The sequence below is a fragment of the Meles meles genome, chromosome 14, assembly GCF_922984935.1.
Source record: "Meles meles chromosome 14, mMelMel3.1 paternal haplotype, whole genome shotgun sequence".
NCBI lineage: Eukaryota > Metazoa > Chordata > Mammalia > Carnivora > Mustelidae > Meles > Meles meles.
The window spans coordinates 30,019,987-30,046,865 of record NC_060079.1 but is presented as its reverse complement, the minus strand read 5'-3'; the positions used below and the strand labels follow the sequence as shown (position 1 = coordinate 30,046,865).

The window sequence follows — 26,879 nt, the reverse complement described above, 5'->3', positions numbered from 1 at the left end:
GTATGAACAAACAAAAGAAAAAGAAGACTACAAAAGGATGGCCATAGATGAAAAGGAAAAAGAAAGTAAAACTATGAAAGAATATAGAAACCTGGAGAACTTAGTAATAACTAAATGTAGAATAATTGGGGGCACCTGGGTGGCTTAGTGGGTTAAAGCCTCTGACTCCGGCTCAGGTCATGATCCTAGGTTCCTAGGAACTAGCCCCACATACAGCTTTCTGCTTAGCGGGGAGCCTGCTTCCCCCTCTCTCTCTCTGCCTGCCTCTCTGCCTACTTGTGATCTCTGTCTGTCGAATAAATAAGTAAATAAATAAATAATCTTTAAAAAAATAAATAAATGTAGGGTAAGCAAAACAAGGAGAATGCCAAGCTTCTGAGTTCTCTGCCAGAAGCCCAATGCTCTTCTTCATTGCTTTTCACATTATCAGCTTAGAAACACTGAGCATAAACATTTGGATTTAAAAGAAACAAAGAAGGAACCACCAGGAGATGGAGGCAGGGAAGAACCCAGACAGAACAAACACTAAGATTCCTATTTTAACTTACTCGGGTGTAAACATTTTCTGAGAAAAGTTTGATAGATTCTTCATTCAAAGTATAGTTTCTTGGGGCGCCTGGGTGGCTCAATGGGTTAAAGCCTCTGCCTTAGGCTCAGGTCATAATCCCAGGGTCCTGGGATCAAGCCCCACATTGGGCTCTCTGCTCAGCAGGGAGCCTGCTTCCTCCTCTCTCTCTGCCTGCCTCTCTGCCTACTTGTAATCTGTCTGTCAAATAAATAAATAAAAATCCAAAGTATAGTTTCTTTAATTAGAAGAGTTTCCATGTAACATAAATATACTCTAATTTCAGAAGCATAAAAAACTACCATGTTAATTATTAACTACCTAAAGGGACACAGAAAATCATTTCCCCTTTGTAAAAATCAGAGTTTAACAATGAATATATTATTATCAATTCCATAGAACTCTTACATCTGAATTTTCAGAAATCTAAGGTTAGGGAAATTAGAGAATATAAAACAGAAGGGGGGAAAGGACTAAGCAACAGTAAATTAGTTTTTAATTTTCAGGGCACCTGAGGTTTTATTTCTCATGTATTTTCTCTTTAATAGTAGGGAATAGTAGGGAAGTTCTGGTACACATAAAATAACCTAACTATTAAAAGAGGATTTATTAGAATGTTATAATTGTACTAACATACCATAGAGTACACAGAAAGGTATTTAAGGACAGTCTAATGACCAAAATGTAATTGCTCACTGAACTCTACATGTAATTGTCAAAGGGCTATTCCATCATCATTCAGACTTAATCCCTATGTGACAATATAAATTGGTTGTTTTAATTTCTTTTCTTTCCTTTTTTTTTTTTTTCATGTAGTCTCCACACCCAGTGGGTCCTGAACTCCTGACCCTGAGATCAAGACCCAAGCTGAGATCAAGAGACAGATGCCCAGCCAACTGAGCCACCCGAGCGCCCTGGTTCTTTTAATTTCAATGAAGCCCCAAAGACACACTCTCACCAACCAAACAAGGAGATTCCCATGGTAAGTCACAGAGGGCCTCTAACTAAGGGTAGCAGGCTGTTGAACAAAATGAAGTAGAAAAGCAAGCAATGGAGGCGCCAGGATGGAGTTTACATCCATACACAGCGTCTGGTAGAACCATGCCTGCGTGCATCATACACTCCATAAATATCTGCCATTGGATTCACCAGTTTTCTTTGGACTAATGTCGGTGTGAAAAACGGTAAAATGAATTTTTACTTTCATTTTCATTTTCTACTGCCTGTCATCATCTTACAAATCCATGCTGTCTAGGCCAATGCTATCACTTGGCCATGGTGCAGGGTGCAGCCCCACCCCCAGGAACATGAAAGCCTCCATGGGAGTGAGAAGACGGTAAATAAATTATTCCAGCCTGGCTGCTGTACAGGTTTCCGGAAGGCCAGGGCCTGAGACCCTCAGTCCCTCGTCGACTTGGCCTGCCAACCTGTAGTAGGTAACACCAATGCACAGGCTCCTAAAGATGCTTACTTCACCCCACCTTCCCCAGGAGGAAATCCCTCCTGGCCTTTGACTTCTCTCAGCAGGAGACTTCCTTTTGATATAAAAAGGTAATGCTCTCCTGGAAGTAAGGTAGACATGGCCGGAAAGCTCTACCCTTACAGGAAACAGGGGCTTTCTAAATAGACATTTCTAAAGAATGGGTTCAAAGCAGCAATGTCCACAGTCACCAAACTGCGGAAAGAGCCAAGATGCCCTTCAACAGACGAATGGATAAAGAAGATATGGTCCATATATACAATGGAGTATTACTCAGCCATCAGAAAGGACGAACACCCAACCTTTGCATCAACATGAATGGGACTGGAGATTATGCTGAGTGAAATAATCAAGCAGAGAGAGTCAATTATCACGTGGTCTCACTTAACTTGTGGAACATAAGGAATAACATGGAGGACATTAGGAGAAGGAAAGGAAAAGTAAATTGAGGGAAACAGGAGAGGGAGACGAAGCATGAGACACTGTGGACTCTGAGAAACAAACTGAGAGTTTTGCGGGGAGGGGGGGGTGAGCCTGGTGGTGGGTATTATGGAGGGCACGTATTGCATGGAGCACTGGGTGTGGTGCATAAACAATGAATCTTGGAACACTGAGAAAATAAAATAAAATAAAATAAAAATTTAAAAAAGAATGGTGATCAAGGGCTACCTGGAGACCAGGATCCTCATATTTGATCAACACTCAAATCTAAACACTCAAAAGAGAACTTTTAATAATTTCGAGCTGAGGAAGAACAGAGGGGGAGATGGCACAAGAGCAGATCTGTCTCAGATAGCCTTCATGGATTAGTGCTAGGGAGCAGAACACTACATTTAATAAGTGCGAGGCAATGCGGCAGGGAAGGAAGAACAGCCCGACTAAGTATGATTTAAGTGGTACTGAATTAGCTGGAAAGCTATCTTGATGTACTGATAGGGGCGGCATGTAAATTGGCAGTTCAGCCTGAAATGAGAAGGCACGACTTGCTCACACAGAGGGCTCTATTTTATAGAAACTGCAGTTGCTATTACTTTTAAAGGGAAAATCTTAGCACGTTCATGACGTTGTTTAACTTGGACTATCCTGAAAGTAAGCGTTCGCCGAAGCCAAGTATCAGCAGAAGACTTGTCCACCTCTGATGGCCACATTTATTTTTTCAACTTAAATTTGACCAGGGCCATTATGGTCTCTGTTATTCATTCATTCAACCAATATTAAGCAAAAGGCACTGTGCTCGTTTCTTTAAGGGATACGAAACGAATTAAGTGTCCTTTCCTAGGATGGTGTGATGGGTTTTGAAATGTGTACGCCAAAGGGATGTTGAAGGCCTAATCTCTCATACTTGTAAATGTGACCTGCTTTAGAAGTAGGGTCTTTTTAGACGGTCAAGTTATGATGAAGTCATTAAAGTGGTTCCCAATCCAATGTGAAAGTTACCCTTGTACAAAGGGGAAATTTGAACAGAGAGATAGACACACATAAAAGGAAGACAATGTCAACACCCAGGGAGAAGGATGGCCATGCACATGCCAGAAACACCAAAGGTCACCAGAAGCTAGGAGAGAGGCATGCAAAAGGGTCTCTCTCACAGCTCTCAGAAGAAATCAACCTCACTGACACCTGGACGTCTGGCCTCCGGAACCACCAATGATAAGTTTAAGTCACCAGGGTTTGGGCTACTTTGGTATAGCCGTCAGAAAAAACTAATATAAACTGGGTCACAAAAGAAGTGAGGCCAGTGACAAAACTGCCAGGAAACAGAACTCTCTGAGGGGGTCTTTCCACAGATGCTCTGACTCGGTGAAAGCGGGCAGGTTCACTCACTGGACCACAGGTCACCCCCTTCTATAGTAGTTCCATAAAGGTCATCAAAGAAAAATATGGTTTATATCCTATATGAAGGCTGACCCAATGGGAACTGTTTAATCCTCTAAAAAGATGATTAGAAAGAAACAGAAGCAATAAAGGTTAATGGAAAATTAATCTTGGTGACCTATTTGGGCAAATCAAAGTTGTGGGACATGCATTTATTTAAAAAGAAAATGCAAAGAATATTTAGAACGGCAACTCCAGATAAGGGGACGGAGATAAGACTTTAATTAGAAGAGTTTCAATACTCACATATTTACAGACATGTTGAAAAGATAAATGCCTTCTGATCGGGTAATAGAGATGAACAATAGTGGTAATACTACGTTAACTCTGCAGAAAACGGAAAGAGAGTTCCGGTGACTAGTCCTATTTCCCCACTGGCTGTGTACAGAGGCCCTATTGTAGGGACTTTGCAGGTGCTCCTCAAAGGCATGCTAGTTCCCCGAGCTCACCGAGGACTGGTCCTCTGCACCCGAGGTGTAAGGGAGTGAAACACACAAGAGAGAATGATGTCAATGGTATAATTAAGCTGAATCACCTCTCCCGCAGTGACAAACAACATGCCACTAGTCCTACTTGTCACTCCCTGGACACACCATCCCTTTACCTGAGCATGGTGAGCGCTCTCTCTTGCACGTCTTACAGAGATGATATCATGCTGCTTCCGAGGACCTGTAAAATAAAGGGCCATCTTGTTAGAAGAAACTCCAAACACCGAATTCAGAGAGCTGTTTGAACCTGTGGAGGCAGACGCAAGGTTTCACTTGCAAAGTTTGAGCTGAACGCTGCCCTTTCTTATTTCTAGCCATTCCAACTGACTGCCCTTGGAGAACGTCTCTGCGTGATGCTAACCCGGTAACAATCAATAAATGAAGGTCTTATCGTAAACCCAGCCCACGAGCCATCAATCTTCCAAAGAGTATTTCTGCTTTGAAGGTAGTCCTTGTTGCCAAAGTAGCTCCGGCAGGGCCAAGGCTAGAGCCAGGGCCTCCCACATCTAAGAAAACCTAAATAAATAAAGCTGTATATTAATTAAAGGCAGTACAACGTAGAGTATCACTCCAGAGTTGTTCTGGGGGCTGACTGGTATAGGATTAGCATGTTTAAGTGTGGGAAAGGCTTCTTCCAAATTTCTAAGATAAAGTAACAGAAACATAGAAGTTTCCTCTCAGAAAGTCTGCTGTGGTGCAAACTATAAAAATGCATCTAGACATTTTCATAAGATAAATCCCAACCTTATTTTCTAGAAAATACTTTAAAGTCCTCTTACTCCAGCTGGATCCATAGACCAGCAACATCATCATCACCAGGGAGCCTGAGAACCTACCTGAGACCTACTGAAATTGAATCTGCATTTTACTGAGACCTTCAGGGGGTTCCCATGCATATTCAGGTCTGAGAAGCATGGTTCTGAAGTGCATTATGCATCTGGCCTGTGATTATTAGAATCACAAGAACGAAGTCACCTGAGACTTCTAAGACTGTCCTCTGGTCTCCAGGAGTTAATGAAATCAAAATCCCTTTACTACAGTTGCATGAATCTGGGAACCTACTAAACTCCCCAGAAGCCACTTCCTGCTGCCTACATCAGCTTTTCCTTTCCAGAACATGTTATGCTAATTATCAACTGATATCTAAAAGCATAATATTATTCTGGAAGGATTTTGTTTTACAGTCCAAAGACCATCATCATAGGTCATTCATTCATTCTATATAACCAGATAGTAAACATCTACTCAGGTGATCTATAATAACCAACATTGTTCAAAGAACCCAAAGTCTACTGGAAGGACAGAAATTTCAACATTGAATTGTAGGTCTACTATGGAAAGGTCAGCACAGAAAACCAGGCTGCAGAGGTGGGCAGTGGTGCATACTTGGGAAGCATCTGACCCAGACCTGGAATACTGGGAAGTCTTCCTGAGCTCAGCTTTGGGGAAAAAAAAAGATGAAAGATTTTTCAAGAAGCAGCCCACCTATAGGCACAGTGAGTGTGGTATTGGGTTATGGCAAGTACCTAGACCAGCAATGAAAGAGGCAACTACCTTACTTAGAAAAAACATTGGATTGCGATTGTATGGGGGTTTTTTCCCAACTGCTTTGAATATTTGTATGCATGAGCTATAAATGTGGCGGCCCTTAGGAACATTTTTTTCCCTTTTAACTCTCCTACCTGTAGACAAAGAGGAATGGCAAACATCAAATGCAAGAAACACAAACTCAGAAGTCTTTGGAACATTGCAAGGGGGCAGGGATAACAGAACGGTGCCCTCCACATTTGCTATTTGATCACAGAGAGTGTCAATGAAACTGCAACCAGCAATTCGGGGGCCTTAAAGAGAATTGCATTAAAGTTAATACAAAAGTCAGGGAAATGTCTCAGGCGAGGGACACTGGCTGTTTGGCAGGTGCACTGCTGGGAGCAACTGAAAGCTCTCAGTGGGACACTGAGTGCACACCTCTCTCCAAGCCTGTCTCTTCTCTGTGCATTTAAATAGTTCTTATCCCATCTCCTTCCCCCTCACTTACTCTTGCGATTTCTCTCGGTCATTTTCCTTCTCCCCTAGTACCTCCAGGTGCCCTCCAGTCTCTGATTCAACTCTCATCTATTTTGCTTCTAATCCGCCTGCTTGTCCACACCCTCCTTTTGTGAGGAGATAAGGGACAGAAGCAAGGACAACCAAAAACATCTTTCTACTCTCTTCCCTTGATCTCTCTTCCCTTTGCTCCACTAACATCCCCACACTTCTGTTCCCCTCTCCTACACTCACTTTCCTTGCCTAGAGTTGATCTCCATTATCAGTATGTAGCCAGTTCTTCCAAGCACAGAGCTCAGAAATGACAGATCTGCGGGCGCCTCTACTGTTCCAGTATTCTGTCTGTCCCAGATTCTCCTAACCTGCCAGGTCAACAGTTGAGAAGAAAAAAAAAATATTTTGAAAATGTAGTAATGTAACATTTTCTTAGTTTTAAAATGTAGAACAATTCTGGATTATCCAGCTGCTGTGCTAAATGGGTAACAAAGGTATAAAGTATACTAGGCAAAGGGTTTCATTCTAACCCCGGTTCTCCTTAAGTGCATTCCCTCCGACCCACCATGAATCCAACCTTTTCATTACTCTTCTCCCTCTTTGTACAGATCCCCTACACCCTCTTGGAATGACTGAAATGTGCCTCATTACCAGCCCAAGGAAGATGAATGACACAGGTCGGAGTTAACGGAGTGCTTCTTGACAAAGACACAATGCAGCACACGAAAAGGCTCATTTAACGCCCCATCAGGAAGCCTTACAAGTTACAGCTTAATAAATATATGAAGATTATTGTAATACAGAAAACATCTAGTACCGCTTCCCACGTGAAATGCACTTACAGAGAACTCTACGGAGCAGGCTTTGATACGGCAATCTCACACTTACTCTCCGAATTGGAGAAAAGCAATTTGGTTTTCTTTAGGCATTTCACTCTATTTTCAACCCCTGTGGATTATTTTCAACCCCTGTGAACTATCGGCAAAACTTTGTAGACAAATCCCTGTCTTCTATCCCAGTCCCTAGATGTAGCATATGCCCCTCGCATATAGTATATGCTCTCCAAATTTTTGATGAATGAATGAGTTAATTCATCAATTAACTTACTGATCAGTGTAAGCCTAAGCACAACAGAATTAAGTAGAGGAAAACACTATCACACACTAAAGCACTTTGAAAAATTCCAAGGTTTTGGCATTGTCATCTAATCATATGGTCAACTTAGAGTCTTGGATGTAACTTGCCTCTGAGATCTAGTAAAGGGAAGAGGGACTGGTTGGGTGGGGACACAGAGTTGTCCAGTGGGGAAGAGGGACTGGTTGGGCGGGGACACAGAGTTGTCCAATGCCATGACAGACATTCTAATAGCAAACAAGCAGATATAAAAACTCTAAGAAGAGGACGAAAGTTCTCAAAAAATTTTAAAAATACAGTTAGCTTGGGATAAATTAGTGAATCTTTCCATGTGTTCCCATGATGCACACCCCTTTATTACTGATGGTCTCATCACATCATTACCTCTCCTCAACAGTTTCTGTGTCACACGAGGGAGTCAAGACCAGGGCACAGCCCCCCAAGATTTTTTAGACAAGCCAAGAAAGCTCCAGAATGGATTCACTGTAGGCCGTGATCCTATCTTAGATAAGGGGAAGAGGAGACACAACAAGCTGAGCTACGCCTTAACAGAAGGAGTCCCCATCTCCTTGGATTCACCTCAAAATTAGCAGTTCCCCCAACTAGGGACTGCCAGTCACTCCTCTCAATCAAAGAGGAGTTAGAGGCAGAGCTGGCCTGGCCTGCAGTGGTAACTTGTTATATTTTGCTCTGTATCTCTTAATAATTTCTTAAAGATCTATTTCATTTTATATAATCAACAGTGTTCCAGAAATTAGAGTTCCTTTCTTTATGTTAAAAACTGTAAGAAGAAAAAAAACCAAAAAAACTGTAAGAGGTTCTTTTTAACATTAACACCATTAATATCGTCAGGGTGAGATGGTCATCCCTCCAGAAAAGAATGCCTCAGAATCCTATCTAATCTAATCCCACAGGAAGAGCTCCCTGTGCTAACTTTCAACTCCATTGCTCCCTCAGACTCCAGTCAGTTTTAACAAATGCCCTGCACTCACATTTGAAAAGAAGGATTTGACCCCTTGAAGAAAAAGCTTTGACAGCTCTAGGACACATGTATTTTAATTTAAATCTGACCCAGAGTGAGACGTTTAAATGACCCATCAATGGAAAAAAGAAAAAATATATTTGAAAACAATCCCTAGTTATTACTTATATTACTATCTCTGCATATCATAAGACACAGATGTGTTACCATTCAACAGTGTTTTCTAATAATAAAGAACTGAAGAAAAGATATCATATTTTAACTTTTTTTACCCCCTCAATTTCATGTTGAGGGTTCCAGCAATCTAGTTTCCTAGCAATATAGGAATCCCAACTCTACAATTTAGTCATATCTATACAGTATGAAAAGCATTTCCAAAAAGAAAAAAAATAGATGTATTTGCCATCTGTACTCACTACCTTAAGTTCTACAGCTATGTTTTTGCACTGGGGTGTTGAAAACAGCGGAGAGAAGGTGGGGAGGAATAGTTCTGAGTGTCTTCTCCCTCTTTGATTCACATGGTATCTTTTCAACACCAATTCTCTGTTCAAATTATCTCAGTATCTTTGGATTTCTTCTATTCTCATCCCAATAAGCTAGTATCTTTGGGAGCAATTAAAAAAAAAAAAACTACTTCCACAATATTTGCGTCCGTGTGTGTATATATGTGGTCATCTGTCATATGACTTCCAAATCTGAACTTAAGACCAAAGAGTCAAATAGTACATACCAACTATGAGCTACTGAATGAAAACAGGTCAGTGAAGGAGTCCTGCCACCACTGCTACTACTACGTCCCTGAAGGATATAATCTGGAAAAGCTACTTCCCAGGCCCTTGATCCAGCCAAGCCCTCCATTAAACAGACCTTCCAGACAGAGGGGACTGGGTGAATGCCTCCGTAAGAGATCACCACATATTTTCATAGTTTACAAGGATAAAGCAATTACAGCTTTAGTCGTTCATGAATAAAGCCTCTTTAACATTTTAATGAGAACATTAAACTCAGCTTCACTTGGTTTGTTCTCCCCAGAAAGTCTGTTAGCCTAAGAGAAAGTTTCTTTAAAAAGCAGTAATGAAATTGCAGGCCTGTCTGTGTCCCCTAGGGCATGACTCGGCCACAAACACTAGCTGTGTTATGTCCCCACCCCCCCCCCACCCCCCGCCGAACAAGTCTATATATTTTGATAAGACTATAGTTAGAGAAATGAGAGACGGTCTCTGAAGAAACACCCCCCTCTCCGTAGTACTGGTGTGCTTGTGTGTGCTCACTCATTTTATCTCTGACTTGTCTCCTAATTCGCTTTTATGTTATACACAGCTTTGACTACAATGTGTGACTCAATAAATGTTCAATCATACTTTTCTGCTATTTTCCCTTAATCATTTTCTACCAGCTCTGTTCTCTCTTGCACTGTGACTGATTCCCACCAAGGCTACCAACTGCTGTTCGCCTGGAGACCCATTAAATTCCGCAGACAACCAAGAGAGCTTCAGAAGCAAAAGGTGAACAAGAAATCATTCTCAGACTCAGTGACTTAGCATGAATGTCTGCCTCTTCTTAACAAAACCTGAAGCAGCGTAAGAGAAAGAGTTTGTCACCTTGAAAATCGAGTGGAAGAGACGAGTAAAACCAAAGGGGGTTCGTCTACAGGTAATGCATGACATTTCCTGAACACCAACTGTGAACGAAGAGCTATTTTAGGTCCTGGGGGGACAGTGAGGAATGAAACAGACAAGACCTCCATTCCCACTGAGCTTAAGAACTAGCTGGAGAAACAGGGAGTAAACAAACAAACGTATCAGAAGGTAACGAGGGCTACAAAGAAAATAACAGACCCAGGGGATAAGACAGACCAGTTAAATAGGATGGACAGGAAAAGCCCAGCAGAGCAAAAATCTAGAACAAATCCTTAACGTCATGAAAAGACCTGGAGAAACCTGAAATGCAGGTTACTAAGTGAAAGAAGGTAATCTGTATAATTCCAGCTATGTGACATTCTGGAAAAGGCAAAACTCCAGTGGAGATAGTAAAAAAGATCAGTGGTTTCCAGGGGTTGGGGAGAGGAAGGGATGAACAGGCAGAGTACAGAGGAGTTTAACACAGTGAAACTGTTCTGTACAATACTTCATAATGGTAGATACATGTCATTATACGTTGTCAAAAGTCATAAAATGCACAACACTAAGAGCGAACCCCGAAGTAAACTACAGGCTCTGGGTGATAATGACATGTCAGTGTAGGAGCACTGCTGTAACGAAGGCATCACTCTGGTGTGGGATGTCTGTCCTGGAAAGGGCTGTGTGTGTGGTGGGGTAGAGAACAGGAGACATAGGAGAACTCTCTGTACTTTCTGTTCAGTTTTGCTATGAATCTAAATTGCTCTAAAAAATAAACTCTTTTTAAAAAAATCCTTAAGGTAAGAGAGTGTGGTGTGTAGAAGAACTGAAAGAAGTTCAGCTTCGCCAGAGTCTAGTGAACAAGGCAGAGAAGAATGACATCAGGAGAGCCAAGGAGGTCATGGTTAGAAGTCTGAGTTTCACCCTAAAAGCACCAGGAGCCACTGTCTGGTTTTAGGCAGGGCCTGTTTTAATGTGTTTTACATTTCTGAAATGTCATTCTGGCTACTGTGTGGAAAATGGTTACAGAGAGGCAATAAACAGAGGCTGTTAATGGTGGTCTAACTGGGGTGGGAGAAGCGGGCCGGTTTGAAAGTGCATTTCGAAGAGGAGCTGACAGGATTGGTGATGGGGGCAATGGATATGGGGCGTGAGGGAGAAAGAGAAATCAAAGATGATTTCTCAATGGGAGGAGACAGCCCTTCCCGAGATGGGGAAGTTCCCCGGGGAACTACCTTGAGGACCACACAAGGTGCCATATGCCATGTGACAGACCAACGGAAGCCATGGGAGTGTCTGGGTCCACCAAAGACACATGTGCCTTCATGTGAAAAGCAGATGGATGTATGTGCCAGTCACAGACACACATACGTTCCCCGGTCCAGGGAGATGTACGTGAATATATATAAAGGTTAGTAAATTGTCTCTGCAACTTAAAGCAAATGTAACATCACTTCCGGAATCTTTCAAGGACTAAAGAGAAAGATTATCGGTATTTCCATTAACTTGTAAGGAAGCGGAAGGCAAATAACACGAAGGGTCTCGCTGAGGGTCACACAGCCACTGGCCAGCAGAGCTGACACTAGGAACCAGGTTTCCGGGCAGATCACACCATACATACATCACACACGCCTGTGTATCCTCCAGAACATGAGGACACACGTGCTGGATGCGGGCAGGGCGCCGCCACACTGCCTGCACCTCAGCCTGTGAGATGTTATTCAAATAATCTAGAAAATGTGGCTGACAAAACTAAAAAAATGTCCATAACACAGGAGCAAACCTGACACAGAGCAAATCAAACACTAAAGTGAAACATGCCACAGACTTTTAAATGAACACCCCAATGACAAACACCGCCGTCTCCTGTGCACAAGCTCTTCAGAAGCCCTCGTCAGGGTTACACAGACGGAGCTTCCTCCAAAATGGAAGACACGCACATGCCCATGACTCACTGGCATAACCTTATCTCCTCATACACTTCATCTGGAATTCCTCTTCTATTCCTCAGGTTTCTAAAAGGGAACCAACAGCCCGAATAAATTTTAGGAAAAGAGAAAAAAAAAAAAGCTAGAAGCCAAAGAACTGACAGGTCTGGTTTTTGTACCATTACCTCAAAGAGTAAAATTCCACCAGGTGAAATTACCACTAAAGTAAGTCAGACCATATTTTAAAAAGACAAACACCATAGACAGGACTGGGAGGCCTAGACATGCTGTTTAGTCTGCATACTACCTATACAAGTTTTTGTTTTTGTTTTTTTTAAAATAGGCTTCTTTCTGCCAGGCTCTCCCTCAGAAACAGTGAGGACTCCCACTTCACAACATTTAGAAGTCTGAAAGGGAAAGAGTGAGGGGGTGTCTGCCTCTGTGTTTGTCCCTGTGAGTCATACACTCTCTGTTCTTACTGAATGTGGGTTGTTTGTTTTCTTGTTGATTTGCAGACTTCCTCTCTGCTGCTTTTCTCTACTAACGTTTTTCCAAAGGACCCCTCCAGAGCAAGAACAGCCCACTAATGGACAACATGGCCACAGTCAGTGGTACTCATAATACCTAGACTGAGAACACCCGAAGAAGGGGGTTCAGAAAAAGAGTTTAAAATGATTAGTCAGATAACCCCATTCTCTAACCTGAGAAAATATGTTTCAGGGCTAAAATCATGTATAAAGATGGGAACCACTCTCTTCAGCCAGTGATTTTCTTACCAAGTGCTTTCATGAACCCACACAAGGGATATGCTCTCAGCACACAGAGAAGGACAGGTGACACTTGCCCGGTTGTAAGAGAAACACTCAGAGGGCTCACTCCTGAACTCCCCACAGGCTCTCACTAAGCTTCCATTCACATCAAGATCCCCCACCCAGACCTGACCTATTCCTGTCCATTCTGCTCTATGGAATGGTTTTTACTGTAGGACACTCCACCCTCCCATATCATTCGATTTTTTTTTTTTCCTTTTTGGGTAGGATGGTAATTGAGATTTGCAACGAGAGTTCAGGAAAGACGGATGGCAAGAGTCAAGGCAAAATGGGGTTAATTCATACGAACCTGACTCACAGAGCCTGCTCCTAGGCAGGGCCTAAGCTGGTGATCAAGATGGAGGCCTGGGGAGTGCAGACAAATACATCAGGAGCAGTGACTGGGAAAAAGCAGTGGATTGGAAACCAAGGAGGCATGCAAGGCGGTGGCCACTATAAGACATCTTAGAGACAACTCCAGGGGCCAGGAGCAGAGGCTGCAAGGATGCCAGTGGTACCTGTTACAGGAAATGGTGAGGAATCAAGCAGGCAAAAATCAGGTAAATAATGGTACCCTTTCCCCTTTGTAGTCAAAACCACCTCATTCCATTTATTTTTCCATAGTCTTCCTTCCTTCAGAGCCTGAGCTCAATGTTAAACGTCCTATCTTCCTCATACAACACCTGAAACCCTGGCCTGCCAATTATCACAGTGAGGATCCTATGAAGATCTGCGCACAAGGACACATTGTAACATTCCTTGCAAAGCACCTTTCACTTCTATTGTGTCATTTAATTCCCACAACACCATGTGATATAAGCACTTAAATAAATAAATCCAGGCCCAAAGAGACTCACCTTGCACAGAGTAAGACCCTTCATTCAAACCCAGATCTTTTTTTTTTTTTTTAAGATTTTATTTGTTTATTTGAGAGAGAGAGAGAGGAAGAGAGAGGGCGTGTGCATGTGTGTAGGAAAGGGCAAGGGGGTACAGAGAAAAGATCTGAAGCAGACTCTGTACCGAGCGTGGAGCCCCCATGAGGCTCAACCCCACCACCACGAGATCATGACCTGAGCCAAAACCAAGAGTCAGACACTTAACTGACTGAGCCACCCATGTGGCCCTAAACCCAAATCTTGTGACTTGAGATCCTGTGCTTCTAGAATATGCTGTTAGTGCATTTCTTGTTCTCTAAATTGATGTGCTATAAATTACATTAGTGTAGAAGTCACAGATTTAGAACTGGTGAGGCAATAAAATAGCATCATGTGATCCCCCACTTACTTGGGAATCTGGGATGTGCTACAGTAAGAGTTGTGCTTAAAATATAGGTACAGGATATTGGACGGGGCAGCTGTCCTGCACCCTGAAGGTGCAAAAAAAGAAAGTCTGCCCTAGTTTAGTCGATCTGAGCCAATATCACCAACTTAGCACCAACATTCAACTTGGAAAAAAAAAAAAAAAGTGGGGTTGCCTTCGTGGCTCAGTCTGTTAAGCATCAACTCTACTCATGATCATCTCAGGGTCATAAGATTAACCCCCCCTCCCAGCTCTACGCTGGGCGTGAAGCCTGCTGAAGATTCTCTCCCTCCCTCCTCCCTCCCCGCATCCCTGCCCTGGTTGCATTCACTCTCTCTTTAAAAAAAAAAAAAAAGTTCTAACTACAAATGATAGAAGTCTGTGCTCAAGGCTAATCAATGTTTTTTGGTTTTTTTCTTTTATTTCCAAATATATATATATATAAGGTATGATCTTCAAGTAATAGCACTGAGTCTATAAGCTGAAAGAGAAAACAACCACCCTCCCATGACTTCCAAGTACCTTAAAATGTCTCATTTTATCCTGTAGTTCAAATTTTCTCTTAATTCATATCTGGCTCTCCTTAACAATTATAGCATAAAGCTGGTTTTCAAATATTTGTTGAGAGGAGGGATGGAGGGCACATAAATGAAAGAATTCACGTGTCCATCAAGCTACACTCCATGTCAGGCGAAGGGTGAAATGCCACTTGAGTCAGACCCGGCAGACTAAAGCTGGGCTTTGCCATCATGGAGATCCTGCTGTTTGTCATCAAATCCTGCTGTTTGTAACTATATTGCTGTGAGGAATTCACTCAACTCCTAATTCTAGGCTTCCTTGTGAGCAAGACGGGGAGAGCCCTGAGTACCACGCAGAACTGGTGTGCAAGTTAAAGTCACAGATTTGACCACTGTCTAGGTGGCAGAAGTTTCTGTACCTTAGGAATCCTCTCCTCTCTCTCTATCCCACAATTAAGGTGACCGCTACACACCCGTTCATAACAGTGCTTCTCTGCAGAAAACCCTCTTATAAAGCTAATGGCTAAATGTCAACTTTATTTACAGTGATGGTCAATTTCCCCTCCATGAACATCAAACTTCTCTATTCATGGTCTAGAGATAAGCTGTGCATAGTTAGTATTCAAACAAATTTTGATGCCTTTTGAGTAAATGTTCCAGAGATGTGAACCTCACTTTTATACACCAATACCTATATTTGAAAGCTTTCTAAAATGTATTAAGCACTTAACCACTTTGGTAAAAGAGCAGCCTGAAAGAGCTTTAACCTTTTTTTGACTCAGGGTTTATTGTCATGGACTTAAGACATAGCACTGGCATGAAAGATTTTAATTTTTTTAGAGGCTTTTTTTTAAGTCTGTGGATTTTCTCATGTTAAATATTCTCAGATTCCTACACTGTGATCATTCCTTTCATTTCTTCCTGTGGTCAGCACCTTCATCTCCTGGAAGGCATGAGACACTATGGAATTTACAGAACAAAGTCCCTGTCATCTTCAAAGTGTTCGCCAAGAATCATTCTCAGATCTTTCTCATCTGTGGCCTCATGAACACACATTTGGGAAGAGTGTCCAGGAAGGTCTACATATTTCCTGGTCTAAGATGGACTGGTCTGTCCCTAATGTCTTTACGTTTTATCCCTCTACATTATAAGGTACTCAACAAATAGTTATAAAATGAATTAACAGCATTTATGCAACATTTGTAATTAATATTTTCTATATGAGACTTTGTTCTAATCCACATCTAGTTTCCTTACCCATCTGAGGCCATATTTTTTTTTAAAGATTTTATTTATTTATATATTTGAGAGAGCACACACATAAGATAGAGAGAGCATGAGAACCACAGTTCCCACTAAGCAGGGAGTCTGACATGGGGCTCGATCCCAGGACCCTGAGATCACGATCAGAGGTGAAGGCGGTCATCCACCAACTGAGCCACTCATTCACCCCGGGACTGTATGCTTTTATCTGCAAAATAAGACAATTTGGTTAAATTATCCCCAAGGTTTTTTCCAACATTAATCTCCCACGATCCTATCCCTCTAGGCACATATATGTGTTCTATGAGAGAGAAATGCTGGAAATCTGACCACCAGATAAGTGAAGACTTAGAGGACATGGTGAATAAACAATGCATCCTTTGCCCTGTAATTGAGAAACCCTAGCAAGAAGGCACTTATCCTTATACATGGCAGCAAATATAGGAAGAATGAACTCTCTTACTCATTTCTCCCACCATTAATATCTTATATAGGAGTAGAAATATTGAACTTGGGAGTGTAAACATATTGATTTGTGTGTGTGTGTGTCAAATGTTCATAGGTGAAAAACCTAGTATTTCTCAAAAGAAGTCAACTACAACCAGGTAAATAAAACTTTAACAGAATTTTTTTTTCAAATTACTATATCTAGGGCTTCCACTGACCCTTTGTTCCAAGCTATTTCTTCAAATATCACTTTGTTCATATACTAACTTATCAGCTACATTTGTTTCAATAATACTACAGTTTCACTATCTGCACAGAAATTCAATTCAACTTCTATAAACTACAGTCTAACTTTCTCTGTTAAAACCAAAATCTCCAGGGGCGCCTGGGTGGCTCAGTGGGTTAAAGCCTTTGCCTTCGGCTCAGGTCATGATCCCAGGGTCCTGGGATGGAGCTCTGCATCAGGCTTTCTGCTCAGTGGGGAGCCTGCTTCCTCCTCTCTCTGCCTGCCTCTCTGCTTACTTGTGATCTCTGTCTGCCAAATAAATAAAATCTTAAAAAAAAAAAAAAACCAAAATCTCCAAATTAAAGGAGTTCATGGGTTTTACCCAGAAAGAAAGTAGATGCAAAAGTCGAACGTTTATCCACAAGCACACTTGGGAAGGCATTGGGAATATGACTTTTCCCCTAGATTTCCCCTAGAGGCCCAAGGCATGGAAGCCATGGACAGCTTTCTCTTTCAGGCAGGATGGTGTTCCTTCAATTCAATTTTACATGAATTCAAGGTATACTTTCCTCAAGCACTGCACCAAATTCTCAAGAGAGTACAAAAAATGAATATACATCATCTCTGCCTCAGAGGAGATGCAGCGAAGCCAAACACATAGAAGGAGTAACACTAAAAAAGGACTACCTAGGACAGAATCCCAACTTTTCCATAATTAGCTGTGAAACTTGGACAAGTGACTTTACCTTTCTGATGCAGTGTCTTTATCTACACAATGGTGATGACAACAGGACTCACCTCACAGTGTTGGAGTGAGGATGACATCAGTCATTATGCCTAAGGCATTAAGAGCAGTTCCTGGCACAAAGGAAGCACTCATGGTTCGTATCATCATCGTGATGGTCATCAGTGTCTTTATAAACATATATTTCATAAGCGAAAATTTTTCATTTTGTTATTTATTAAAATTGAAGCTACAACAAACTCTAGGAAATGCAAGGGGAGGGGGAAACAAACTGAAAAACTATTTTTCCAACAAGCTGCTTTATCTACGCTGACAAATCCTAACTACACCTACTTCTCAGAGAGATGCAAAGATGGCAGAGAGTAAAGAAACAAACATGACAAAGAAGAGAAAAAAGGAAAAAGAAAGGGTGCAGATGGAAGGGCATTTCTGAGTTCTTTAAAGATTTATTTTTATTTATGGGGCGGGACACAGGAGAGAGGGGCAAAGTGAGAGAGTCTGAAGCAGACTTGGCGGGGACCCCTACATGGGGCTCAATTCCACAACCTTGAGATCACAAACTGAGCTGCTCAACCGACTCTGCCACCCAGGCACCCCACGTTTCTGAGTTCATTAAAGCCACCAGACAGGCAGGAGTTGAATGAGAGAGAGAGAGAAGGGGACATTTGCTCAGCCCTGCTGGGACTCTTTCCCTTCTCTGCTCAGAAAATCCTTCCTCAAACATTGAACTACCTCACTTAGCTTTTCCTTCCCATTTTCATGCATTTATTTCCACTGTTTATACTTTGTTTCACAAAATACTGGATGTATGAAGGACTTTAGAAGTCACTTAATCCAATTCTCTTGATTTTATACATGAGAAAAACTGAGGGCCAATGAGACAAAGTCATTGCCCCTGGTGGTTCAACTTTAAAATGGAGCTCCCTGTGCCCCAGACCTGGGTTGTCTCCCTTAGGACAACAAAAGGAGTACATTTACCAAAAAGCAGTCTTGCTGGCCCTGTTCCATTTGGCAGATACACAAATTTTTATCTTGGGAAGAAAATCTTGAGAAATATTTTTAAACGAATTAACAAGAATCACACTGTTTTTAATTCAATAGACATGTTTTATTATTAACTTCATTGCCTGCTAAGCCTGAAATTAGGTTTTTCTATGCTTGGGCAGGTCCTGTCTAACCAATAACAGGACAATCAGATTTCAATTAAACAGATATTCCCACTTGGGCCATACACATAAACACACACACACACACACACACACACACACACACAATCAAGAGGCACTTAATCAAAACAAAGTTTGAGCCCATTTTTGTCATTCTCCTGGCCTCAGTTTAGGAACAGAAGATATCAAACATTTTAAGATAAGGCTCTCCTAATACAGAAATTTCAAATCATTTATTTTCCAAAAGAGGACCAAGTTTCTTGCTATTGCTCCATATTCTATTTCTAGTCCAACAACAGAAGGCAGCCTAACCACAGCCTTCAACACGCTCCCACATCTGGCTTCCGAATGTCTTCAGTCTGGTCCGCCCAAGCCAGGTCAATAGTCTCCTACGTATTCAATTTCCTCACTCCCGGCTTTCAATTCCACACTGGAAGACCAAAGCTCTAAAACCAGAGGCTTTCAATACCCTTTAATAACGTATTTAAAAATAGACGCTACATCTATATTCCTGTTGTTTATCTCAAATCTTCAAGACAAACACTTTGAAACCAGGAAAAAAAAAAAATCTTAAAAAAGACCCTTCTCTTTCCCCTCTATCTGAGTAGCACCTTCTGTCTCATTTGCTTCACTCCGTGGGGTTTCAAAGGTATGATCTCACTGTGATTAAGGGAAAGATTCAGGCATTCGTCTCACAGCTGTTTAGACTCCAGGAACATCTGAATCTGGGCCACTAAAAATAACTCAGCCCTGCTGTCTAAATAGGTGTTTACCTTTAGCAGCCTTAGACACATATACGGCTGATGGATTCGCACTGTGTTTGGTGAGTATTATTTACACGGATCTATGCTCTACTACTACTATGCGCTTTGTTTTTCTTTTCTCTTCTCCTTTCACGGTAGATAGAGGCTGGACACTGGCACGGGTGGCAGCTGTGGCTGCCATTCTCACTCATATGACATTCGACAATAGGGAAAACAGAAGCCAACATTACAAAAACAAATCGCACACATCGAACGCTCAGCTCTGGAGGAACGGAACCAAGATTCGAAAGTTTCCGAGCAAGGAAAAGAAAAAGTTGTCTCATCCTCCCACCCTGGATGCCAACTAGCAGTGGCCGCTCAGTCTCTCCAGATGCCTCGCAAAGAAAGAAACCCACAAATGTAACAGGAGTGGAGATCCTGGGGGAGCCAATTAGATTTAAGCTGCTTTCAAAATTTTGTTTAAAAAAAAAAACAACGGAATTAGAAAAGAAACTTGGCACTTGAAATGACATTTCATGTGTGCTGCTTAGAGCCTGTGGAATAGTACTCAGATAATGACTAGTTGTCACACTTATAAAATAAACCTTGGGTTTTTAATATCGTGGAATAAAGTCATTAGCTGGAGAAACAAACCTAGCTTCAGAGGAAGAATGTGGCACATCAAATCTAATAGGTACCTCATCCTTCATTTCTGGAATTCCCAGGCGAAACATGACAAATTAGGCCAAGGTCAATGGCAGACAACTGCGGAGAAGCTCCTGCAATAGCTGGCCGTGTACTCCTTTGAGGTTCCTGCAATTGCCTGGCAAGGCTAGGGTGGGGAAGATCTGTCAGAGAGGAGGGATTTTCAGATTCCATGCCCTGCCTGTAATGCAAGCTTGATGGCCTTTTGATAACCTGTGGCAGGAGAGGCTGGGGCCGAGGAAGAGGAGGAGCTCTCAGAAAAATGACAAGTGTCTCCGCAGTTGCAGATTAGCCGGAGAGACTGAACTATCACTGTTAATAGGCGGGCAGGGTAGGAAAATGCAGCAATTTTTTTTTTCCTTCCTTAGAAATTTTCAAGTCTTTGTTCAATTCTTCTCACGGTTAAGCATTTGATTTTTGCAATTGTTTTTGTACACTGGGTTCTGTTTGGATGGGTTTCAGCTGTTGGTGGGAACAGAGAACCTGGTGTCCCTTGACTCCTGGATCTCTCCAGAGCTCACTACACTAATTTGATGGCTATTTGTGAATCAATTAGACGCATAACAGATGTGTTGAAGACAACAGAATCAGGGAAAAAGATAGTAATACTTAAAACAGCCAATTTCAGTTGAGGTTCTGGGATGGTTTCTCTTTATTCAAGGATGAAGTAGCCACAGATCCATCTCCAAAGATTATGTAAAAGCAGACTCTACCCTTGAGGCCCTCATTGACTCCTTTACTGCCTTAATGTAACATCAAAGTAACTGGATCCAAAAAGCCCACAAAGAAGTAAAGGAAAACAGATCCTCTTGAAAAACATTCCAGGGTTCCTGGGCAAAGATACACTTCTGTTCTATGAGGTGGTGTAATGGTTCAGGCGCATCACTTCAATCCTTCTCCTTCTAGAAGGGATGCTAATTTTATTGTCTCTACTGACAAATATGGATGAGGCACCTAGTCTGTGTCAAGCACTGAACCATGTGTCAGGAAGGACAGTAGGAGAAAAGAACACATATTCAGCCTCCACAGGGACTGCTCTAAGCTAATGAAGATGTAGATGTCTCTTGGAGATCAGCCTTAGCAACTGGATACATCTTCTCAGGGAAGCGAAAATGAAAATAAACTACCTCAAACTAAACAGCTTTTTTGCACAGAGAAGGAAGATATCAACCAAACAAAAAGACAACCTACTGGATGGTAGAAGATATCTGCAAGTGGTAAATTCAATAAGGGGATAATATCCAAAATATATAAGGAACTCATATAACTCAACACCAAAAAACAAAACAAAACAAAAAATAAATAATCCAATTAAAAAATAGGCAGAGACCTGAGTAGACATTTTTCCAAATAAGACCTGCAGATGACCACAAGGCAATTGGAAAGATGCTCAACATCAATAATCATCAGGGTCATGCAAGTCAAAACCATAACATCACATCTTACCGGTAAGAATGGCTAGTATCAAAAAGATAAGAACAAGTATTGAGGATGTGGAGAAAAGGGGCCCTTGTGCACTGTTGGTAAGATGTAAATTGATACAGCCACTACTGAGAACAGTATGAACATTTCAAAAAAATTAAAAATAGAACTACCTTATGATCCAGAAATGCCACTTCTATTTAATCAAAGAAAACAAAACTATTTAAAAATATATATGCACCCCAGTGTTTACTGCAGCATTATTTACAGTAGCCAAGGTACAAAAGCAACCTAAGGGTCCCCTGACAGATGAATGGATAAAGCGGATGCGTTATATATACACAGTGGAATACTGACCATAATAAAGAATTAAATCCTACCAAACATGACACATGGATGGATCTAGAGCGTATTATGCTATATAAATCAGACACAGAAAGACAATACCATATGATTTCACTTATATATGGAATCTAAACAAATAAAAATAAAAACAAAACAAAACAAAAACCCCAGAGAACAGAAACAGACCCATAAATACAGAGAACAAACTGGTGGTTGCCAGAGAGGAAAGGGTTGGGGGAGTGGGCAAGATAGATGAAGAGGATTAAGAGGTAGAAACTTCCAGTTACAAAGTAGGTAAGTCATGGGATGAAGAGTACAACACAGGGAATATGGTCAATAATATCGTAATAAGGTTGTATGATGACAGAAGATGACTATACTTATGGTGTTGAGCACTGGGTAATGGATAGAACCGCTGAACACTGTGCTGTACGCACATCTGAAGCTAATGTAACATTGCATGTCAAGTGTGCTTCAAATAAAAAAGTGTGCATGTCTCTTGTGTCTGTGCAAGGGGCAACTCACCTTTCAAAACTGATGTGTTTCAAGTTCTACCTTAAATATAACCTATTCCATGAGATTGTTCTGAGGTCCTAACCAGAAATAACAACTCCCTTCCTTGAGCTCCTCTATCTTTTGCTATTTTGTATTTTAACCGTTTATATAACTCTCTTGTGAACCCCTTAAGTTCTTTAAACATATTACTTAATGACTAGAAAAAAAGTATGTCAGTAAATGTCAAGTTCTTGAATGTATGATAAAGATGTGTCTTTAGTTACTGAAGTCAGCAGAGAATTCATCTAGCTGTACCCAATAGGACACTAGAGTTGAATCACCAAAGAGAAGAAAGAAGAGCATATCTACACTAAGGAAGAAAATAAGCAAAAGCCTGATGTCCTAGGATGTCTCTTAACACAGACATTTAAAATGTGGCAGGTTCTGATGACCCTCTGAGCAGCCATGAGGGGCAAATCAAAATCCAAAGATGGGACCATCAATCCCATGACAGTGTTCCTACTCCACACCAGTGGCTGGGGAATAATAGTATCTTTGTTTTTGAGGCCCTAGAACTCCTCTGAGAACCATCACCCTGCAGAGAACAGGTAATTTTCGGAAACAATTGAATTCCCCTGTTTGCATTTACCACACTGAATGATATGACCTCTTTAGAGAGAAGGAAGGATTAGGAACTTAATTAAACCAATGCTGTGTTATGCACACCAGCTATAGCCAATCACAGACGGTGGCCAGCTTTGTCTTTCTATGGACTTTTTTGAACAGTATTTTCCCTAGATAATTACAAAATGGGAACACATACATTATATCAGCCAAATCCAAACATTTCATGATCATAACTAAATAGTATCAATACAAATGTTTGAGCTGTGGAATGGTTTTCAAAGAAAGAGCATTTAGAAAGTCTCTTTAGAGCAGACAGTCTTTAGAAATTACTGTTCCTTGGGGAGGCGAACCATAAGAGACTATGGACTCTGAAAAACAACCTGAGGGTTTTGAAGGGGCGGGGGTGGGAGGTGGTGGGTAATAGGGAGGGCACGTATTGCATAGAGCACTGGGTGTTGTGCAAAAACAATGAATACTGTTACGCTGAAAAAATAATAAATTAAAAAAAAAGAAATTACTGTTCCTTAAGCACTTAACTTTCTTTTTGGCCCCCTTGTGTAAATCATGCTGCTGTTCCTCAATTTCCCAGGATCCTCAAGGTCATTCTCTACAGTGTTTGCTTTAAATGCAACTTAGTGCCAAGATTCTGCCTCAGCTTCCGGATTCTCTTGGATGACCCTTTCCCACGCGGAGTCTCTTCATACTTCCCTGCATCCAGATCTAGCTGATCTGCATTTTCTGCAAAAAGTTTCACTTCCTACTAACTGCAATCTGCCTCTTGCATAGTTTCTTTCCATTCCCCTGGGTAGGTCCCTGCCAGGAAGGCAGAGAGTTGGAGTTCTTTGATGCTAATGAGGCCTCAGTGCAGGACTCCAAGCTAATGGTGAAGAGCCCAGTATGGGACTTCCCTGGGGAGCCCAGGTGAATGCAAGTGTAAGGGCACAGCTGAGAGTCATTTGAGCACCTTGCTGTTAGCCTAAAACAGGTATTCCAACATCTGAGCAGTGACCTGTAAATGGCTTACATAATGATGAGTCAGTGTACTTGGCAATTCAGACCTGAACTACATAAGGTATTAATTCAAAAGGAAACCTGAGAACTGTTAAATGGTGATGGATGTTTTTTTTCTTTGAGGTGCTGGTGATAGAATAAGGGTTCATAAATTATGGACATCAGAATTCTGCTGTTTTCTGTTGTTGTGAACTTTTAGAGGAGTGTGAGGTCCACATTGTGCCCAGTTAGTCTTGCCTCCTGGGTATGATGGGGAATGAGAGCACCATGGCCTGCTGAGAGCCATACCCATTATTATCAGATTAGCCCACCTCTGAAACTGAAGAAACTTGCCGCAGTCTTTTAGAAGACCGGGAGGGGGGATGCGGGGAGGGGGTGTGGGGTGGGGGAGGTGGAGATCATCACATGGTTTTAAACACGGAGAAATCTCCAAAAATAAGCCAAGTCTCAGCCAACCCACACCAACTGAGGAGTCAAAGTCACATATGAGAACCTAGGGTAATCTTTCAGTAGGCTCTTGCCACAGTCATGGTTGGAATGACAAAGGAAAAGTGCCTGCTATTCTAAAGAGAGAAGGAACATAGGCAAGTCTTACCCTTGGGGACCTAATGATAAACTGTTAAGGAGCTCTTAGGATATAATACCAGGAATGTATTTGCATTATCTCATTTAATCCTCATGATGATTGTGTGAGTTAGATGGTAACATTAATACTCTCATTTTTAAAAAGGATTTTATTAGAGAGAGAGAGGGAGAGAATGAACAGGGGGGAAGGACAGTGGGAGAAGCAGACTCTCTGTTGAGCAGGGAGACCAACACCAAGACCCTGAGATCCTGACCTGAACTGAAAGCAGATGCTTAACCAGTGACCAAGCCAGGTGCCCAATATTCTCACTTTGAAGATAGGGAAACTGAGGCTTAGTAAGCTTAATTAAAGTAAATCATCCAAGTCTCCCCAGTGAATAAGTGGCACCGATGGGATGTGAATCCAAGTTATCAATTACTAACACTATCAGTAACCAGGGAGTTTTTCTATCACAATTCTGTGAGCAGAAAAAAATAAGAATTCCTCAACAACAGCAACCACAGGACTCTGACAAGAAAAGAAAAAAAAATCTGAGGAAAACACAGAATTTCTGCAACTACACTGTCAGTTCACTTCTCCATTATCTGACTTCATGAGGCAAAGGGAGATTCTGAAGTTGAAGCATACAAATGTTTGCCCACAAAGACAAGTTTGTCTTTTTTTTTTTTTTTCATCTTATTTATTTATATGACAGACAGAGATCACAAGTAGGTGGAAAGGGAGGCAGAGAGAGAGAGGGGAAAGCAGGCTCCCCACTGAGCAGAGATCCTGATGCGGGGCTCGATCCCAGGACCCTGGGATCATGACCTGAGCCAAAGGCAGAGGCTTTAACCCACTGAGCCACCCAGGTGCCCCAAGTTTGTTCTTAGTAAACCGAGTCATCAGTTAAAGTTTCCCATGTAGACTAAAACTTCACTCATATGGTATCACTCTTATTCAAGTATGACTTGTTCCCATTTGGCTATTTCAAGTGGTCAACGCCCAGGAACCAAGTTTTTCCTACTGTGTCTCCTCCTTCGGGAGGCTGGGGAGAAGGGGTGGCATCATGGGAGCAATCTCTGTGTGTTCTGCTATGACTCAACTGAGTATGTCACTGCTAGTCTCCCAGCGATGCATGAATTATTCCATCTGCCAAGCAAATTCTTATGGAAAACAGTACTCTCTCCATCCCAGCCCTGAAGAAAAGGGGAGAAAGGCAGCAATAAGAAATTACTCGAGCAAAACTACACAAGAGAAGTGAGCGTCACCCATTCCCTTCATGCCTCACACACAGAAAGAACTCACACATTTACATTTCATATTGCCAGAAACAGGTAAAAACAGAATGTACTTCCTCCTCTGTGCTCTCATACTACTCTGTACAAATTGCTAAATTATAGTGCTCACCATATTGTCCTGTAATTATATTTTAAGTGTCTGCCTTCCCACTAATGTAATAGCTCCCTTTCCCCCTTAATATCTGTATCCAATGCATCTGGTATCAGGCTGAACAAAGATTTGTTAAACAAACAAATGAAAGATTGAATGTAACAATGAATGAATGACAACTTGTTCAAAGGCTCTGTTTAACTAGGGCAAAAAGTAATGTTCTCTTCTCTCTACTCTTTATGACTAAAGATGGTTGACACTGTCATGATTAGACTGGGGGGTGGATCATGTCTGTTTATAGTATTAGGTTTCTAGAATGTTTTGGCACTTACTGAATGTGTGTTGTGTGTGTGTGTGTGTGTGCGTGTGCTGTAGGCACACGCTCCTATATTCTATAGAATTCGTCTCTCTAACCTTAATATATACCAAGCTTACCTATCTCATAACTTGCTCCCTTAATCACTGGTTTTCATGGAACCTAACTAATTGAATTAGTATCTTTACACACAAAAAAAAATCTTTACTCAAAAAAACTTCTTATTTTAAGTTCTTATTGTAAGTTCCTAGAAAGAGGAAAGGGCAGCAAATGTGAGTTGGTATTACCCCACGTTGCTGCCTACAACCTGCCAGCCATGTCCCAAGTATGATGGATGCTGGATATTCCACAAGACTCAATACAGACATGGCCCGGCCTTTTGCAGTATTTATAGTTAGTGGGAAGAAGAGAGATAAATAATAAGGCAAGTAAAGTGTAGTAACTGTAATGACAGAGGAAACACAGGGTGTTACGGGAGCATATAGGAAGGAGATCAGACCTCCTTTGGAGATCAGGAAGGACCTCCTAGACAAAGTATCTTTTACGTTTTGGCTTGGGCAGATAAATGAGACTTAACCAGGTAAAACGGGAATGTGGGAATGAGAGAAGGTCCAGAGACAAGGGAGTACACAACACAACCAAAACACTGAAAGAAGGTAATGATGGTGAGGATTTAA

At 41.6% G+C, this 26,879-nt stretch overlaps 1 protein-coding gene across 2 annotated transcripts in view; it reads right to left on the bottom strand.

Annotated features, from left to right (window-relative positions):
- Positions 1–26,879, bottom strand: part of ENOX1 (ecto-NOX disulfide-thiol exchanger 1) — a 581,569-nt gene that overhangs the window by 456,993 nt on the left and 97,697 nt on the right. For both annotated transcript variants that reach the window (XM_046028124.1, XM_046028126.1), the window contains exon 2: positions 4,525–4,589. The gene's annotated coding sequence lies outside the window, so the exon portion shown is untranslated. The remainder of the gene's footprint in view (positions 1–4,524; positions 4,590–26,879) is intronic.